This window comes from Myodes glareolus, chromosome 2 (assembly GCF_982192425.1).
Source record: "Myodes glareolus chromosome 2, mMyoGla1.1, whole genome shotgun sequence".
In the NCBI taxonomy this organism is placed as follows: domain Eukaryota; kingdom Metazoa; phylum Chordata; class Mammalia; order Rodentia; family Cricetidae; genus Myodes; species Myodes glareolus.
Genome location: NC_142027.1, coordinates 54281806 through 54303568, shown reverse-complemented (window position 1 = coordinate 54303568; position 21763 = coordinate 54281806).

Sequence of the window (21763 nt, the reverse complement as noted above, 5' to 3'; positions counted from 1 at the left end):
CGAGAAGGGAAATAATATTACTTAAGTAAGCAGGAAGTACAATCAAGCAACTTCCAAAATGTGCAGAAAATGAGGGAGACAACTGGCTACCTGGGCAATCACCCAAAGTTTCATTTGCAACTCTGGAGCAACCAACTTTGTCTAAGGCGTAGAGTAACTTCCAGACCATTTTCAGAGGCAGAAAGCTTTTCAAAACCGTCTTACCCTGTCTTGGCAAGATTTGACAGTCTTTTTCTTGTATCCTGCTTGTCCTGACTAGACATCATGTATTTTGTCAGTGGTCAATGCATGGGCAGTTCCTTGCCAAAAGGCCAGTTTTGCCAAAAAGAAAACAAGGTCCAAGTGGAGTATCATTTTCTCAGGAATAGATTGGTGCTGCCAGAAGCAATAATGTCTCACTTCAAAAGAACCCCAAGTTGTTTAAACACCATATTCTACAGCTCTTTGAAGTGGTTGAGGATTACCTGTCTATGCAGAATATAATCTCTATGTATCTAAATAACCTGATTAGTCTAACTATATATATGACAAACATGGATGACTATTGACCTATGAATCTTAATACCTATATAACTTAAAGAAGAAGGCTTCATATTAGATATTAAATAATCTTTAAACAACTGTGAAACAAGTGAGGACAATGATCTCAAAATATAAACAATATATATGTATCTTGATCAGAGGTAGAAATGTATATAGAAATATGATAAATATATCCTAAAATTGTGTCAGTGTACAAAATGCAGAGGTAGAAGCATGCATGCATTTAATATGACAAAATAACTTTGCCTATGAAAATAGGAACATATTCAATATAATTTAAGTTTGTTTCAATATAAAAGAATTTATACCAATGTAAATTGCCTATAAATAATAGCTCACAGGTATTTACTCCATTACTCACTATTATTATTAGTGTTAGTAAGCTCACACTAATCTATTATTCTATCAAATTTTCTCTGTTATTTTTTTCAAAGACGTCCCTAATCCTACATAATTTTCCAACAACCCCCAATCATATACCAATTATAATCAACCTCTAAATTATGTCCCTAAACCTGAGGATAAACTTTGTTGGGAGAGGGGACATCATCTTTTGAACTACTTCCAGCTGTCATGGGGGCAATGTTCTTTCTATGGGATCCTGTGAAAGTAAAATGGTGGTTAAGTTCCAAGATTAATGTTTGGTGTAATTGCAAATAGTCTCTGAGTATTCAGTAGGGTTTCTCTGAGGTTCCTACTTGGAGTTCTGGCCAGAATGTTGTAAAAAAAAAGTACACTATTTCAGCTAACCATGTTGGAACCATCTTGAGTAGCTGGTACCCAAAACAGGCCTTATAGTAGTGCTATCAGCATCATGGCATTATATTAACCAGATGGAGTTGTTGTTGTGGCGGTCTCATCTTCTTCCTGGAAACATCAAAGATTACTGCAGAAAAATTCATTTTTCAATGTAGAAAACTTAAACATTATTTATATAGACATATACAGACATATATATTCAATGAAAGGTATGATAGAGACAAAAATAGGTAAGAAGAAAAGTAAATTTTTTTCTAAATTCTTTCTTTCTGTCCCATTCCAGATGGCTTTTGATATGAGACAGAAACTCTGAATTTTTCTTTTAACAACATGCTTGGATTTGGAGGACAGAGCCATTGTCCAACTCCAATGCCAGCTCTCTCTCTCTCTCTCTCTCTCTCTCTCTCTCTCTCTCTCTATATATATATATATATATAGATAGATAGATAGATAGATAGATAGATCTCTCTCTCTCTCTCTCTCTCTATATATATATATATATATATATATATATATGCGTGCGTGTGTGTGTGTGTGTGTGTGTGTGTGTATGTGTGTTTTGATCACCTATCCATACAAGTCATCAAGTCATATTCTGGGGTAGTTATTTTCCTTCAGCATGCAAACATCCAAGGTCTCTTGAATTTTTTGATGATGTGTATTTTCCTATAAAGACAAGAGCAGAACCTTGTCCCAACCCTATATGGTTTCCTTACCACCTGTATGGTTGTCACTGTTGTGGATGAGCTGTCATTGCTCTTTCTCAAAAGATTTATTTTTTTCAAAGTGAATCTTTATTAATTTTAATGGTATCCATAGTTTTTCTTTTCCTGTGGAAACAACTGCAAAATCCCTTTCCCTACATAGCATTTCTTTTGGCTTCCATTGTATGGTCAACACATCTTTGAAATACACCAGCTGATTTAATTCAGAAGACTTTTCTATTATCCAATGTCTCTCTTCTACTGTTGTCTTTTTCTCATTAGTGTTAAGAAAATCCAAAGCTAATAAAGCATTATGTAATCTATTTCTGGGGGTATTTTCTATCCCTTTCTGTTTGTTTAACATATCCTTTATAGTTTGATTTGATCTTTCTTTAACTGCCTGACCTGTAGAATTGTGTAGTATACCTGTAATATACTTTATATTATTATAAGCAAAAAAACTGCGTCATTGTCTTAAAGACATATGAGGGACCATTATCTGTTTTTATTTGTGCAGGTATATCCATGATGGCCATAATTTCTAATAAATGTGTGATTAGTGAATCAAACTTTTCTGAGCTTAAAGTAGTTGCCTACTGAAAACCTGAATAAGTGTCAATGGTGTGGTGTAGATATTTTAATTTTCCAAATTCTGCAAAGTAGAACACATCTATATACCAGATTTCATTCCTTTGAGTACTCTGAGAGTTACTCCCTGCAGGTGTTTGGTTATAGACAGAGTAAGTAGACCATCCCTTTATAAGCTCCTAAGTTTGTTGCCATGTAATAGAAAACTATTTCTTTATACCATTGGTATTGACATGATATTTATCGAATTCTGAGGCATTCAACATTCTTCCAATCAATAATCAATCAATGTCTGCATTACTTTGTGCTAGAGGACTTGGAAGACCCATATGTGATTGGATGTGTGTTATGTATATGGGGCAAAGCTTATTACTGTTTATACCTTGAACCTGTATGAATAATGAAGTCAATTCTGTATCATCTGTTATAAATTCAGTGTTTTCAGTATACAAAACAACTGTTTCTGTATATTGTGAATTGGTAGCTTTATTAAGGGGTTCTTTAAGATCCCTTAGTACCATGTGAATAGCAAATAAATCTGACTTGTGGACAGAATCAGAAGGGCTTTTTTTCCACCTTACTTAATTCTTAGATTTGTAACCTGTCTTCCCTGATTTATTTGCATCAATATATAATGTAAGGGTTCAAATTATTAGTGCATCAAGTACAATATTGGGACGAATCCAAGAAGTTCTCCGTATAAGGTTAAGTCTATCATTTTGGGGATAATTGCTATTAACTTCTCCCAAAATATTGGCACATATTCTTTGTCATGGTTAATTGTCTTCCCATAACTTTTCTTTTTCATCAGTAGTGAAAGGCACTATAATCTCGACTGGATTTATACCTGCTAGATCACAAAGTCTCAATTTACCTTTATGATTAAAATTCAGAAACTTTTTCCAAATAAGTTTTTAATTTTTTACTTGTTTTATGTGGTAAAATGGTTCATACCAAGATAATATCTTCCTTATGCATTAAAATTCCAGTAGAAGAAATTCTGGAGGGCAATATGACTAGAATACAAAGTTCACTCACTGAGACAATGCGCCTGAGCTAATTGGAGCTCACCAACTCCAACTGGACTGGGAATGAGCGAGCATGGGATCAAACTAGTCCCTCTGAATGTGGTTGACAGCTGGGGCAGACTGAGGGGCCAATGATAATGTCACTGGGATTTGTCTCTACTGGATTTTGGGGATCTTAATCTCTTTGGATGTGTACTTTGCTTAACCTGGATATAGTGGGGGTGAGACTTGGACTTTCCACAGGAAAGAATGCTTTTCCCTCCCTTAATATTGAAGAGGATAGGGTGAGGGTATGTGGAGGGAGTGGGCAGGGAGTGGGAGAATGGGAGGAAGTGGAAATTTGGATTGGTAATTTTTTAAGTAATAAAATCATAATAAAAATTTGGATTCACCCTTTCCACATGTGTCTCCTGTAATGTTTCCTAAACAATTGTCAATTCATTTTCCATTTCAGCTGTTAACTTTCTGGGACTATTCAACTTTTTTTATATCACCATCTAAGGTTTTGTTTAAATGAATTATTAGATCAGGTGTTATCCCAAGAGCTGGTTGTAGACTAGAAATGTCTCCTAATAATCTTTGAAAGTCATTAAGACTGTGCAACTGGTCTCTCCTAATTTGTGCATTTTGTTTTCTAATTTTCTCTAAAACCTGTTCTATAACCAAGGTAATTGAAAGAATCTCCTCTCTGTATTTTTTTTCAGGAGCAATTTGTAATCCCCAGTTTGGCAATTTTTTTTTTTACTTCTTCAAACATTCTTTCAAATTATCTATCTTTGAATCAGATAGCAAAATGTCATCCATGTAATGGTAAATTATAGATTTAGAAATGTTTTTTACATATTATTTCCAATGGTTGCCTTATAAAGTATTGACTGAGCATTCCCTGTGGAAGGATGGTCCACTGGCATCTCCTAGTAGACTGAGAATTATTTTAAGTAGGCACTATGAAGTTAATTTTTCTCTGTCTTTTTCTTGTCAAGTATAGTGAAAAACAATCATTTAAATCAATAACTATAAGAGGCCATAATTTTGGTAATAGAGAAGGCTGAGGAATTCCAGATTGTAGAGGGCCCATAGGCTGAATTACCTTGTTCACAGCTCTTAGATCTGTCACCATTCTCCATTTACCAGATTTCTTTTTAACAACAATATTGGAGAATTCCAAGGGCTGGTTGACTCTTCAATATGGTGAACCTCTAGTTGCTCCTGTACTAGCTGTTCTAAAGCCTACAGTTTGTCTTCTTTTAAAGGCCACTGTTTAACCCAAATTGGTTTCTCAGTTAACCATTTTCAAGGTAGGGCTATTGGTATCTCCAAAGGTTTGCTATTTGCTTTGTGTTCTTGTACAGTCTGAATGGCTGGTAACCTCTGTGTACAGTACTTTATAATATCTTTCCCAGAATTATGAGTTTGGGGGATTGCAGGAATGTTAATCTGGATATTCCATTACTGAAACATGTTGTGATCCCATAAATTCATTGCAATATTACTCACATTATGGCCTCAGCTTTCCTCTCTGTCCTTCTGGCCCTATGCATGCAACCCATCTCTTGATTTGTTTCACTTGAGATATGGCTCCAATTTCTAGTAATTGAACATTTGCCTTTTGAAGAGGCCAACTTGGATGCCAAGATTCTGGAGTAATGGTACTCATGTTCACACCCATGTCTATCAAACCCACAATTACAATGCCAATTATACACACTCTTAGCTTTGGTATTTGATCATTTATAGAAGTCTGCCAGAATATACATTTCCTAATACCTAATGGAATTTTTGATTTATTCTCCATGTTTATTCCATCATCTATAATGGTATTTTTTTTAATAGAAGTTTCTAGATATTTTAATTTTTCTAGTGAGACATGTCCTCCACAGTGACTGGGAATGACTGAACCAGTTTTGATTTGGGGGCCTGTGAGAGGCCCTCCAAGGAGTTTTCTGATGATATCAGGCTGCCTTGTCTGTCTTTTGTTGATTTTAATTCATTGGTCCAATGCCAGCCTTTGCCATACCTTCTACATATACCTGAAGGCTGCATTCTCCTATTCTTGCCATTCCAAGAGGAGATATAATTCCTAGGAATTCCTTATCTACAATCCTTTCTCAGATGTCCTATTCTACCACAATTAAAACATTTGACAATTTGATGTCTCCTCATTTCTTTGGAAATTGCTTCTCCTTATTCAAGATTCAGTATTAAAATCAAATGTTTCAATGTTTATTGTATAGAGGAGTCATTCACCCACTGGTGCTGATCTAACATTTAAAGCCCCAAGTATCTTTTTGCATTCTACATTGGCATTTTCAAAAGCCAGAAATTCAGTAAGTATTCATCAAGCATCTGGGTCAATTACTCCTATTTGTACAGCCTTAGTCAGTCTCTGTAAAATGTCACTAAAATGTTCTCTCTGTCCCTGTTTAACCATGGTACATGATTCAGTTTGTCTTCCTAGTTCTTTAATACTGTCCCAAGCATTTAAGGCTGCTTTCTGGAATGGGGCGAGATTTGTTAATCGTAAAGAGTTTGAGCTTGTGGATCAGCATATGCCCTCACCAAGAATTTTATCTTGGGAAGTATCAAGTCATTTTGCTTACTCCTGTTGTTCTAAAATTTTAGATTCTTCTCTAAAATAGCATTTAAACATCAATTGAGGCCTGTCATTCAGTACTGCTGAAAGTAACTGAAGCCAGTAGTGTGGCATTGTTTTAATACTAGAAGTCCATGTCTTTACCATTTCCCTTACAAATATGGAATGCCAGCCATCAATTACAATTCCTTGCTTAATTTCTTTTTTTTTAATTTTTATTTATGTCTGACCATAACAATATAAACCTTGGAGAATACAATCCATAGTATTTGCAAAAAAGTTACTAAAAAGTTACTAAAAGTTTCAATGGTAATGTTGTCTGCCATTATATAACTTTCAAGATTATTTATTTATGAATTACCTGTTATGAAATCTGGTAAATTGTTTTATGTGTCATAATCTTTATTGTCCAGCAGGTGTCATGGTTGCAGAGTCATGACTAGAGGTACAACCTGGTGCCACAAGTAGCCCTGATAGCCTTTGGTTTCCCTACATTGATGCTGGTTAAATACTGAGAAATATGCTTTGCTTGACAAATTAAAAGCAATTAAATAAATTCCATACATGGAGCAAGAAGCCCAGAACTCTGGAGCCAGGATTACAAACCAGAAGTTTTGCAAGTCACCACAGGGAATGCAGCAGTGGGGACAGGGGGCATGCACATGCCTGGAAAATTTTCACGTCACCACACACATTTGGTGGGGTTTACAAAAAATAAAAACACTTAGTAGGTAAAAGCAAATCAAGTAGGTGGATGTGGGAGACTTTCTGGACTGTGGACCATTTAGGTTTTTAAGCCAATCCATCAAGTAGGTATGGATTTTGGATAAAGGATGCTTAAAAGAAATCCCACACTAGCTCAGAATTGAGTATAATAGAGGGTTGTTTATTTAGGGGTAAACTCACAAATTACAATCCTTTGCTGGAACAGGGAACAGCAACTGAATTTTGCAGCTGGAAAAGAGACTGGATGTGTACTTTACATCAGAATATATAGTATAAGGACCACACCCAAGTGAGTAGGTAACTTAAAGGCTACTGGAGGTAGAAATTTCTACCATCTCTGGTGTCTTTAGCAGCCATTGATTGTCAAGGACCCTATTCCCTCAAAAAAAAATCACCATGAGCTCAGAGAATTACTTATCACTTTTAAAGAAACCATAATACTGAGTACCTAATATCCAGCTTTCTGCCTCTAATTCATAATGATGCATTTGAAAAAAATTGGTCTAATAAATATAACCACATTGAAAAAGAAAACAAACTTTGGAGCATGATCAATTATGTCCTGTACCTTAAGTGTGCATTGTTATAATAGTCAGTTACACCTTACTAAAGCTAGGGAAAAGGGAAAAAGCATTCCATGCAAGTTTCAATTCTGAATCAGTATGCTCAAATTATGACAGGAATGTTAAGTCCGGGAACGACAAGTGTTAGAAGACAGAAGACAGAAGCAAGGACAAACCACAGCACAGCCAGTGTGGTACTACAAGTTCCTGCTGAAAGTGGCCTTCATGTCCTGCTTCATGTTTCATATTTTTTTTGGTTTTATTTTTTAAATATACAAAGTTGCACATGTTTAATCACAAGCCTGTATACATCCATATATAAAAAATGTTGATTTTTTGTGATATTTTAAAGTATTTTGTTAGTGTGTGGCAAAAAAAAATCTACAAGAGTTCTTCTGAATCATCAAATGTTTTTTAATATTACTTTCATGTCTTATGAATATAAAGTTTGAGTGAGACAATATGCAGTAACCTCCTTTTTGCAATTTTAGTAATATCCCCAAAGAAATATCATTATTCTTTCAATTTTACTCTTTAAAGTATATAGAAAAACAAAAAATACAAACAAAACCCAACTGCTATAATGCTAAGACTTGGATTAAAGTCTTTGAATTAGAGTTATTCAAGTTTCTACATGCCTATAACCAGCTGATCCCCAGACCACATGAAATATTCCCAACTTCTTACCCCAATTTCTATTTACCCCAAAAGAAAATTGCCATATGTTCACCTCTATTTTGTATCTTGTCAATCATTTCAGTAAAAATCAAGTACTAGGAAGAAATTAAAAATAGCTAGGTTAGAACCAAACAAATGGTTATAGAGAAATATGATATAGAACAAATTCCTTCTAAGATGAGTTAAATAGGAGAATCACGGATCCACAGTATTTTCACTCTTCTAAGTATTCACAAATGTCCTTGAAGGACTGAATAGCTCCTAAAATTTACCTTCGCTTTCCCAAGAATCTTTTCCGTCCTTTCCTCTACTACAATTTGTAGATACTTATTTACATCAACAATATTCTAGAAGTGTGTTAATTTACTGCAGCTTGTATTTGAGTCTTAAAAGCTCAAGCCTGGAGATATGTTCTAGAATCATCCTTTAACATGCTAGGGAGATGTGGAAATGGAAGAGATTCATTTGAGGAGAAATATGTACACAACATGCAAATGAGGGAGATCCAGGCAAGCCTGACAGGGTTTCTAATTTAGTTTTGCAGAGAGCTAGACACTTTTCTCTCGCTTTCAATCACTCCTCTGTTTGTAGAACACTTAGATGGGCTGTCATGATAGCAAAATTATAGGCAATTAAATTTAGAGGTCTAATCTTTCCTATGATTTCAACTTCAGAAAAATAAAATGAAAGATAACTTAGATTAGTCTTCACAAATGAAAGACTATTATTTCAAAGGATCAAAAGTTTCTCCTTTTCCAGAATTGAAGGACCCAAACTTTAATATTAATCATACTTTAATACATGAGAAACAACTTTCCAGCTTGGGCATTTGTGGCAGAGAAAATGATTTAATCTCTCTGCTATAGGCTTGCTCTGAGATATAAAGATGGAGACATTTGGCAGCAGCTACTAACACACCTGCAGAGAAAACTTCTGTCTCATTTCATCTGTTGAATTGTTCATAGCATCCAGGCTAATGTTTACTTGTTCACAATTAAAAATACCACCTTGACTTCAGAAACCATTCCAAGAAGATTGTCATGGAGTCTGCAGGGTGTGAATGTTAAGCTGTTCTCTCAGTTTAAATGCTAACTCACCTTGTATTTATATACAATGTCTCTTAAATTGGCTAACTGGAGCAAAGTACAAAAATCTCATTAAGAGAAACTTGGCTATCTTTCTGCACCTGCCTCTGTAGTGGTAGTCTTAAGTGCTGTATCTATTTGCATTTCATTTTCTACCCATGTTTATGGAAGTCATCACTGTAGCATTGAGATGCATATCTCAATTTGTTTCCAAGGACTTCTTAAGTCTTGAAGAATGTGGATCATAATACCTGCTTATGCTAAAATTTGTTGGACAGAGCCTCCCTTATTCTGAGAATCAATTGTATCTTTTTAGAATGCATGGCTGCCAATAATGCATTCTGGTTTCTCTACCACAAAATAATGCAATCGAAATAACTGAAAGCAAAGCAGATTTAAAACAGCACGCCTTTTAAAATTGAATTTCAGCAATGCTAGCAAAAAGGAGCATCTAAGCAGAGTAAGAGGTAGTTCCTTAAACTCTCATACTGCTATGATTAAAAAGGAATGGAAAATAGGTTTTAAATACACAGAAATTTATTCAAATAAACTTATTAAAGACACTATTAAGAAGATATCTTAGAAATTCCAAATAAAATGTCCTGGTACGTATGCAGACTAGAGTCATTAATTACTGCCTCAAATATGTTTTCTTGGTTACATTAGTTGAGGATGAATTTTTATGAAGACAAGTGTTTTTCTGACAATTGTTTCTTCTTAGAATTTGCTGATAGAGAATATATTACTTTAAGTCAGATGAGCAGAGTCACACTATTGGCTTGGGAAGCAGTGGTTCAGCATCTAAGGCACTTCGGTTTTGTAAATCTGATTGTTGACTACAGAGATCATCCTGGGAAAGTGATAGCTTCATGATTTCATGTTGCAAGTGTGTGTGATATGGACAAATATGGATTAAATAAAAATGCATTATTTGAGTGGTGACAAGAATAAATTAGGTTACAGGAATTTAATCAGTAGTGATCCTGGATTTCAGTAGTCAAAATACATTCCTATACTTTGAACAGAGGTGAGTTAATAAAATCATAGGAAATAAAATATAAATTAAGGTAAGTATAAGGTTGACTATATAAAGTACACAAACTCATAGAGATTAAACAACTATTACTAAATGATGTATATATAGATTGCTGAGGGAATCAAAAAGGGAATTTTAAAGAGTTGAATGAATCTTAAGACATAACATATGAAAATTTATAGATACAATGAAGGAGAATTTTTTTCCTTTTTAAAAATTTATTATTATTTATTTAACCAGCTTGCAGTTTGCCCTCCCTTATCTTCTCTCAGTCCCTACTCCCACCTCCCTTTCCCCACCTCCCTTCTGTCTCCACCCCCAATCCATTCCTCTTCCATTTCTGCTTAGGAAATGGCAGGCCTCCAATGGCTATAAAACTGGTGTATCAAATTACAGTAAGGCTGTACATCTCCTCATTTATTAAGGCTGGACAAGGTGACTCAGTATAAAGAGTAGGGTCCCAAAAGCCAGTAAAAGAGTCAGAGACATCCTGTGCTTCCACTGTTAGCAGTTTCAAGATACGTAACTATAACATATAAGCAAAGTGTCAATGTGAATGTGAGGGACATTTGTGTGTCATGAGCATTTTGGTGGGCCACTAGTGGTGGAACCAGTTTTTATTCCTACTGCATGATCTGGCTCTTTGGAGCCCATTCCCTATGGATATGGGATACCTTGCTCAACTTAGATAAGGAGGAGCAGTGGGGGTGGGGAGGACCTTGATACTGCCTCAAGTGATGTGACAGACTTTGTTGACTACCCCACCCTCTCTGAGGAGTGGATAGGAGGTGGGATTGGGAGAAGTGGGGAGGTGGAACAAGTGGGAAGACAAAAGGGAAAGGCAACTGTGGTTGGTATGTAAAATAAGACTGTTTAAAAAATAATTTTAAAAGTTAAAAACTAAAAGCAAAAAGTTCATAATGCTGAGTACTTCACAAAATGATAGATTTAAAATATCTCTTTAGATCTCTACTACAATTTTTGAATTGGACTTTTTGGTATTTTTGTTATTTGGTTTCTTTAGTTCTTTATATATTTTGGATAATAGACCACTATTGGACGTGAAACTGATAAAAAAAAAACTTTTCATATTCTGTAGGCTATCTCTTTGATTAACTGTGTTCTTGACCTTACTGAAGCTTTTCAGTCTCAAGCGGTCCCATTTATTAATTTTGAACTTATTGTCTTCCTTATTGGTGCTCTGTTCAGGAAGTTGTCTCTGTGCCCATATATTCAAGGTTATTCATCACTTTCTCGTCTATCAGGTTCAGTGTGTCTGGTTTTTTGTTGAGTGCTTTGATCCACAAAGACTTAAGTTTTGTGCTGGGTGATAAGTATGAATCTATTTGGATTCTTCTACATGCAGATACGCAGTTTGACAAGCGCCATTTGTTGAGGATGATTTCTTTTTTCTATTGTGTATTTCCAGCTTCTTCATCAAAAATCAGGTGTTCATATATATGTGTAATTTTATGTCTGGATCTTCAATTCTATTCCATTGATGAATATGTCTGATTTTGACCAGTATACTGACATATTTATTACTATAGCTCTGTAGTACAACTTGAAATCAGGGATGATGATACCTCTAGCAGTTGACTCTCAACAGATGATTCTCAATTGGCTGAGAACCACTTAAAGAAGTGCCGAACATTCTTAGCCATCAGGAAAATACAAATTAAAACTACTTTGAGATTCTGTTTTATACCTGCCAGAATAGTTAAGATGCAGAACACAAGTGACAGCTCATGCTGACAAGTATGTGGAGCAAGGGGAACTAGTAAGAGTGAAAACTTTTATAGTCACTATGGAAATCCATACAATATTTCCCCCGAAATTGGGAATGCTGCCTCAAGGCCCATCTATACCACTTCTGGGAATATACCCAAAGGAAGCTCCAGCTTACCTCAAGGACACTTGTTCAATTCTGTTCATAGCAGCTATATTCATAATAGACAGAGCCTGGAAACAACCTAGATGTTCTTCAATTGAAGAACGGAAAAGAAAATCTGGTACATTTATTTAATGGAATATTATTCAACTGTTAAAAACAATGACATCATGAAATTTTCAGGGAAACGGATGGAACTAGAAAAAAATCACTCTGAGTGAGGTAATTCAGGCCCACAAAGATAAATATGGTAGATAATCATTTATGTGTGGATATTAGCTGTTAAGGAAATGATAACCAAGCTATAATCTGTAGTCCCAGAGAGGTTAAGTAAAGAGGATATCTCTGGGAAGGCTGATATGTGGAGCTCCCTGGAAAGGATAAAAAATTGAAATTGCTGACAGATTGGTACATTTGGGACCCAGAACAGGGGGAATAAGGTAGGTATGGGGAGAAAAGATGAAGGGGAAAAGCCTAAAGCAGAAGATATTTCTCTGACATTTTGCCTGCTCTTTGGACTCTTTCCATCCTATTCATTTGCCTTTTACAACCTCAATATGAGGGCCTTTGCCTTGTCTTATTGTATCTTGTTTTGCCATGTTTTATCATTGTCTCTTGGAGTCCTGCTCTTTTTTGAATGGAAGATGAGAAGAGGTGGATCTGGAGAAAAGGAGAGGTGGCTGGGAGCTGGGAGGAGTAGAGGGAGGGAAAACTATGTATGTATTGTATGAGAGAAAAACCTATTTTAAATAAAGAATTGAAATATCTCAAATAAATAGGTTAATGGCATACTTGTAGGTTTTGGAAATATAAGAAAAAATCAAAATCATATAAAAGTAGACAGTAACCATCAAACAACCAAAAATTAGAATGAAGCAGACATACAAACAAATGATTCATTGTAAACAATCAATGAAACAAAAACAGGTTCTTTAAAAATATGAACAAAATGGACAAATTTTTAACCAGAAGTAGAGCACAAACCCAGATTAATAAAATTTGAGAAAAAAAGGAAATCATTCCAACAGACACAATAAATTCAGAAAATCATGAGAACATACCCCCAAAACTTATACTTCATTAAATTTGTCAAATTAAGAGAAATGGTTGAATTTCTAGGAGCATCGTCTATGCTAACATTAAATCAAGATAAAATAAGTAACATAATTTTTCTATAACCAGCAATGAGTTTGAAATAGCCTTCAAAATAAAGTCTCCCAAGTAAATGAATGCCAAAAATGAGATGGATTCACTGCAGTATTATACTAAAATTTAAAAGAGGATCTAATATCAATACTACTCAAATTATTTCAGAAAATCAAAAGAAAGCTTTCAATTCTTTATATAAAGTCATTATCATCCTAATACCAAAGGAAGATCAAAACATGATAAAAATAAAATTTATAGGATGATCTTATGGATAAACATGGTTGTAAAAATTATCAATAAAAATCTCCTAAACTGAATTCAGAAGCAGATTTAAAAGATCATTAATCATGAACAAATTTTCTTTATTACATATATTCAGAGATGGTTCATCATAGGCATATCAATAAGGATAATGAATTTCATAAGTGAATTATATAAATTCAGAGGCAGAAATCACAGGTTTGTACTCCACTGCATGCCCCACATCCCACACCATATATCCAGGCAACAGTCATTAGACTTAGTGCATTGTTAAAAAAAAAAAGATGTATAGTGAGGAGAGAATTAGAAGGATGAGTTTTGAGGGAATGTTGAGGAGGCAAATGGGGGTAGATATGGTCATATTTCACTCTGTACATGCATAAAATTTTCAGGAAGAAATAAATATTATAAAATTACTAAACTAAGAAAAAGTATACTCAAAAGGGTACTCTGGGATTGTTTTAGTAAAGCTTGAAAGACCAAAAGCACAACAGGCAAAGTATAAATTAACAGCTGCTGGAAGGAAGAACATAGGCAATAGGAAGCAAGGATGTCATGTCTTTTAAGCTAGAATCCAAAAAATTGGGTGTTTTCAGCAATGCAGGCCAGGAAATACAGGAAATAGCTGCATGACAAAAGTGGAGAGAGTCTTACAAGAAAAGAAAAAAAACCACCAAAGAAGTCCAGAGTTTCAAGGCAAGTAATATCTAAATTCTGGCCAGCTCCTAAAGGAGAAAGAAGAAAAAGGGTATCCTTTTGAACTGGAAACATCCTAAGATGGTCCACTAGGGGAGCGGCTTCTGGGAGAGATAAGTGCTTGATCTGATTAAGGAGATAAGTATTCCTTTCCTACCATTATCCTACCATGTCTGGGGGAATCAACTTTCGTGAGCCCTCGTGATTGACAGTCTGAGCTGGATTAGCTCTTAAGGCAGTAGTATGAAATGTTCTAATCTTTGGAGCAGATAAGAATGCCCTGTTTCTTTCCAGAGCCAACAGTAGAACACAGAGTGCATCATTTGACCAGGAAGAAACATTTTTCCCTGAGTGGGTCTCCACAAAGCCCTGATATGCCCACATTTTCATATGGTATTTTAAATCCTAAAGGAAAGCAGTTGTGATATTTTCCTTTCTAGTGTTACCAGGGAAACAGAAGGTAAGCTTCAAAGTCAACTAGAAGTGAGACTCCCTCTTTAGGGGTCTCTATGTGAGCTAATCGCATAAAAATGTCCCCTGCAACAGCAGAGACCTTAAAATCATGTAAGAGATGGGCTGAAATCAGGGTGTAGAGTGGTTTAGTACATTCATTATTACTGATACTCCTGTTTTAGAAGGGGACCCCAATGGAGCTAGACTGTTATGGGACTATCTCAGTTCATATTGTCTGTAAATAAGAAGAAATAAAATTAAGGCAACAGTTGATTACACAAGGTTCAAACATTGAGAACATCATTACTAAGACTGTCAAAAATAAAATCCACTTTCAAGAGGAAGATCCAGATATCCAGTTCTAAAGCGTCTCACAAAAAAGACTGGTGTCTGGACCAGAGTTTTGGTCATGCCTTTATGTATAGCTTGCAAGCAGAGAAGCTCACTTTGAGAAAGGGAAAGGGCATAAAACAAAACTAAAAGCTATTGTCCTAAACACATCTGGCATTTCCGGCCAATAGCCAAAACAGAAACAGGGGTATTGCTGGCTTCTGGTAAGGACAAGAATAAAGCTAATACTTTTGATGTCCCTGCCCTGAAAGAGTTTGGGCAGTCTCTAGTTCCTGCTTTCTTAACACTATAGTAGGAACCTAAGAAAGCAAATCTGTAAAAGCAGCCTAAATGATTGTTCAGTTATAGAAAAGCATTGGTACATGGGGTATCCTCAAAAAGGGGAGCCACTAACTATTGCTTCTAACATGACATGGTAACAGCTATAGTTAGTGGGTAAGCAATGAGGTCATTATAACGTATACCAAAGAGCTTGTAGCTGCTTCATGGATGCTGCTCCATTTCTAGAGGTGTCAAACAGTATGTCTTCTCATGATTAGCATCTTTTATAGCCTAATGTTTATTATTCTTTACTACAATGATTTCCTCCTGTGTGTCTAACTCCTGATCAATTGATAAATTACTTAATAATATATAAAAGGCATCGTATCAACTCATTTTTTCTACTTTATGACATTCAAATTCAAAGACAGTGGATTTAAACTAGTTACAACCTATTCTACAAAAGGTCTCAAGAAAATGATGACAAAATTCATAACACAAGATTGTTCCCCATAAAAAATGTCACTTCCATAGTTTTAGTAGGTTCTTGGTATTGTTCTTTCTCCAACTGAACTGTTCATGGCTATATGGTCTCTTAGAGAAATCCTGCTATTCTTAGCTAATTTTTTATTTTCCCGATGGACTTTGAGGTTAGTTTTAGAAGCTCACACTAACTGAAATCTAAACTTATTTCCTGAAAGTCTTACTCACGCTGTCTTTCTGCTTCATTTGGCAATTATAAATAATAATTCCTAGGGAACAATTGGCATACACACTTTTTATTGTGGCTGTGTTACTTGTGTACTCAATGAGTCAGATATGTACCCATCTCCCGACTCCCTCTGGTAACCTCAATTCTAGCATCTGACCTCTGAGTAAGTAGTTTCATCCCATGATGATTAGACACACAGGAACCAAATCATCCCCAGCCTTTTTATCTGTTTTCCTTCTAACATGCACCCATGAGTCAGGACTATTCTGGAAAATCCTGATTCTCTCATCCTTTCAGAGAGAACATTGAAATAACACTTCGGACACTGTGCATTTTTGTGCCCTAACTAACCTTTCAATAGCCTCTGGGGGAATTTGTAATATTCCCTACCTAGAGTTAAGTTCAGATTCCACAAGTTAAGAATCTAATTTAATTGGCTCATTTTTATTGCAGATGCCAAGCCCAAGACAAGGCCATTATAGTTCTCACCAAGGGCTGAGTTAATAGTCTTCTAGTTTTAACTCAAAAATAGAAGAGAAAAGAGATTTGTACTTTCTAGTGGGTAGTTTGTAAATAGCAGAGATATCTCAGCTAGTTCTTAAATCTGTTAAGTCCAAGATCAAAGAGTAGCCAATCTGAGGCCTGGAGAACACTTTCCTGTTACATCCTCATATAGCACAAGGGAAAACAGACGTCCTCAAGCCTCTTCTATAAAGATATTAATTATGTTTATGAGAGCAGACCTTTCATGACCTTATCATTTCCTAAGACTCCCATCTCTTACTACCATCAGGTTAGGCACAGGTGCATTTTAGTAGATATCAACATTTAAGCCATAGTAAATGCAAAAGAAGAAAGGAAATGAAAACTGTGGAAAACAGGGACTATGTTGATCTACTTAAAAACAGGGTAGAATCACAGAAACACATAGCTGCTTTCTAACTTATTTAGACATGTGGCCCCAGATGAAAAATATAGTCTATATCTGTGTATGCTTTTATTTTCTCATTTGTTTAATTGCCCAAATTAGCTCCTAATTTATTGGATTTACGTGAATAACAAAAATTTCAAAGAGAGTGCATTAAAAACAGCACTTGTCCCATATGGGATGGTCTGTTTTAAGATATTGCATTGTTATTTTGGGTATTTTGCCCATATTCACTCATTTATTTCTAAAATAAACTAAGCGAGATAAAATTTACTATTCATACTATATATATGAAGAAATTAAAAGAGTCAGAAATCTTAAGCTACTGATTCAAATGTCCCAAAATTTATAGGTTTTTCCATGAAGATTTAAACCCAAATTTTTTCTCCTTTTTGGCATCTCAAGATGCAAACTGTTGCCCCTGTTTTCACTTGTTATTCAGCCTGTTCCTCCATTACCTATCTCCAACCATTTTGTGCAGAATTTTCTACTGGTGAAACTGTTAATTACTTAGTCTGTATTATTTCTTGGATTTTAACTGGGAATCTTTCTGAGGAAGCTGAAAGATTCTGACCTGTACTTAATTAAAGGTCATGGAAAGTTTAAGAGACAATCACTGAAGACATGTCGGTGAGTACTGATTCAGTCAGAATTTAGGACAGGTCTCTTCTGTCCTCCTCATTTAATTGCCTCTAATTGCTTTGTAGTTGTCTCTAGCCATAATAACTACTACTCTGGAAATTCCTAATTCCTTAAAATATCAAAAGTATGTTATTTTATATTTTGTGATTTTTTTTTATTTTAAGAGACTTAATTATTTTGTAACAGTTCTGCTTTCGTAGAAAAACAGATCAGAAAGTGAGTTGTGTTTCCAATACTTCCTTTCTTCAAATAGACATTACTTCCCTGCTGTCATGGAAACATATGTTGAAATTAATGAATATGGTGCAGATGTTGAAATTAATGAATCTATGTGTATTCTCCATTTTTCATTCAAAGTCCATTGTTTGCATTAGGGTTCTCTGTTGATTATGCATACCCCTTGAGTTGACCAGTGTATACTGACATTTGGTCCCCATTGAAGTATGATGCAGAATAGTACTGACACCATAAAATATGCAGCAATCTTATTTTTTGTGGCTTGAATGTGAAATAGCTCCTCATTTGCTCGCATGCTTTCAACACTTTGGTCCAAGGTGGTAATGTTGCTTGATAAGGTTGTGAATCCATTAGGAGGTTGAGCCTTGCCAGAGAAGGAAAGTGACTGGAGGTAGATTTTGATGATTTTATACCTGAGTTCCACTTTCCAACAATTTCCCATTTCTTGTTTTGACAAGATGTGAGAAAGCTTACCCTTCCCCCACCGATCTAGTACTACCTACCTCAATGTTACTTTCTTGAAATGAGACCCAAGGCAAATTTGTCCTCCAATAAATCACTTCGAGAATAAAGAAAGTTATTAATGTACTGTTCTTTCTTTCCCTTATGATCCTTATTTGCATTTATCCCACTTTGACTTCTGGGATTCTACTTGGCAAAACAATTCTGGTTCTAGTCAAAAGACAAACTAATACAGTTACCTTATAAATTGCACATTTTTTTTTGTTTGCTAAAGGTCAATTTGTTTGGCTTGTTCAGGACTGGCACACCATCGTGATATTAGATGACCTTCATCAGGAAACTTCAGAATTTTTTTTGCTGGAGTTATGCATTTTATATGCCAACAAATTGATAATTGTTTATTATAAAAATACTGTGAGGAATGTCTAAAAGATTTCTCCATTTTCCGATTGAGTATAGCTTCAGAATAAGAACAAATTAAAGGTCATGAGATAGGCGTGATGATAGCATGATAAAGATGCCTAGTATGTCAAAATATGCCCTCTCTTATCAAAGAATGTTTGCCAAGATACATATAAAAAATGAGGTACTCCAGTTTCCTAATAAAAAGAAAACTGGGTACAGACACGCCCAAAGAATTTTTCCATAGTATGAAAAATAATCAAGATGTCAAAAAAACATACACAAGAGATGAATGGAATTGAGATTCCATGCACGACTGTGCAATATGGCAAAATACGAACTGATTTTCTTATCTGAGTAACACTAATACTTTGGGGGAAATAGAGACAGGGTAGTCAGATAATATGAGTTTTTGAAGAGAAACACTGTATGTTTTCTAAAGTTTTAAAACCAGAAGAATAGTTTAATTTAATTTTGAAAAACAAATAAATCATCACTTATTGTTGAGCCTATACTTGGCAAATCTGACCTATATGTGATCAGAATCATACTTACCTACTCTATATTACTTTACAGAAGGTGATGCCCATGTTCATTTGAATTTGTGTGAAAATCCACTGCCTTCCAAAAAGATCTGTACTGTTGTAGATAATTGGTCACCCATAGAAGACCAGTCTATATGTATTCAGGTCAGTAGTCACTGCCCACTTCATCACCTCCTACCTCCCAACCCCAGTTACTGGGTCTTCATTCCAGTTATTCACCAGGCTTCATTATGTTCCTCTAATGAACCAAATCTTGCCCTTCAAAGGAATTGAAATTACTCTAAAATTCAAAATAAAAAGTTCTTCTCTTGTCTTTCAGGTCATTGATTTATTCTCATGATTCAGATAGAAGCCTAACTTGATTTGCTTTTATAAATAAGGACTCTCTGAACTCATTCTCTCTCAGATAATCTTGTTTTTTTATATATTTGTCTCTATTAGAAATGCTATAGCTTGTTAAATTTTATGTTGTCTCCTTACCATCAATCACAGAGAAGAATCAAGTGGAATGTAACTTCAACAAGAGGATTGATCTTTCAAACAGTCACTGATAAATGTCATTATGCATTATGTAACGTACTGCCTAGTACATAGCTTGCTAATGTGTGTGTGTGTGTGTGTATGTGTGTGTGTGTGTGTGCATGTGTGTGTGAAGGTGTATAAGTGTCTAGAGGTGTACAAGTGTGTGGAGGTCAGAGCTAAACCTCAAGTTTATTATTCAGGCATTATCATCTTATTTTGGGACTGAGTTTCTCATTCTCCTGGAATTTGAATAAAGTACGCTGATTTACCAGTAAGCCACATGGACCCTCCTGTGTCTATTTCCTCAAAACTGGGATCACAAGCATGTACCATCATATTTGCCTTTTTATGGGTGCTGGGAATCAAACCCAGGTCTTCATGCCTGCATGATAAGCATTTTGCTAATGTAGGCAGCTCCACAGCTCAAGCATAAGCACTTTTAAAAATCTGCTTGCATGTGTGTGTCTTCGTCCATGCAACATGTATGTGGAGAGCATAGGACAAACAAGCTCAGGAGTTATTCATGCAGGGTCTCTAATTCATATGGAATCCAACAAATAGGCCTTGCTGGTCAGCCAAGAAATTCCAGTTATCTGTTTCTCATCACCTACCCTGGGCTGGTATTACAGTCACGACATTACCAATCCTGGCTTTTTATCTGAGATATGTAGAATGAATTTACAACATCATGTTTCCAAGACAACCACTATACCATTTAAACCATCACCCTGCTGCCCCAATGAATATATCTTGAATAAATACAAATATTAAAATCTCAGAAGATCAACCCAAGGTATCTGTAAAATTGCCTGTATTGAAGAAAATGATTATATACAATTTAGCATATTTCCTGGATGCATCTCTGTTCAATGAGATAAATTTTAAACTGATGAATATCTCACATGCTGGCTTCATGTAACATGTGAAAGATATTAAATAATAGCAAATCATACCATTATGTAATGAAAATAGATTCATACAATTTGATTCCAGAATGTGAAAATCTCTTAAAATTTGAGTAATGTTGGACTGATTATAACATTGTCCATCAGAGCTATATGATTAAGAGAATCTATTATTTGTCAAAAAAAGAGATAATGGAATTATCAGATTTTACAAAAAGGTTTTAAATTATGACTTTGACCTTGACTTTTCTTTTTATATTTTTATGAAGTGTAGATCAGAGTGCCAATAATCACTATCAAATTAATTTATATTCTTATACAAGCATTATTTTATTTTATACCTGTTTTTCAATAATCATTTAAAAAATTGAAACTCAAGATATGTTAGCCAGGCATCAATTTTGTTTGTAAACATATTACAAATGTCGTATTTTATAAAATTAATGTCTATAAAATAATGATGCTAGATTTACAGACAAATAACCATGTTAGTTAAACACTGAAATGCCAGTAAATTCATATTGTCTCCATGATAATTTATTGATATAATTCTAATGAGACTGTTTCATTAACACATCTGACTTCTGAAAATGATGCACAAATCTACAAATGGTAAGATATGGTAATTATTCAAAGTATCCCAACTTCTCAGTAGTCAGAAGATAGAATTTCACAGGAAAATAAAAGATTCTGGGTGAGAACAGAAGGATATGAGTCCATCTTCCATATATCTGACTGCCATCAGGGGTCGCTACTCCCTGCTCCCCTTCTCAGACATAGTGTTCACCTCTGCCTCAGCTCTGTGTATAACTGATTTTCCAGCTCTTCTTCAGGAACAGCTCTTCCTGTGCCTACAAAAATTAGTAGTTAGCTTTAAAGAGTCTGTTTTACACATGTGGTTTTGATATAGCATCAAAACACTTTTCCAAGATATTTAATTCACTAAAATATCACATTTTATTTCTTTAATCACACAGAACCCTGCTGGGACTTTACCTGTTTTCATTTCTTCCATGAGACTCTTGGTGACTCAGACAAGAAAA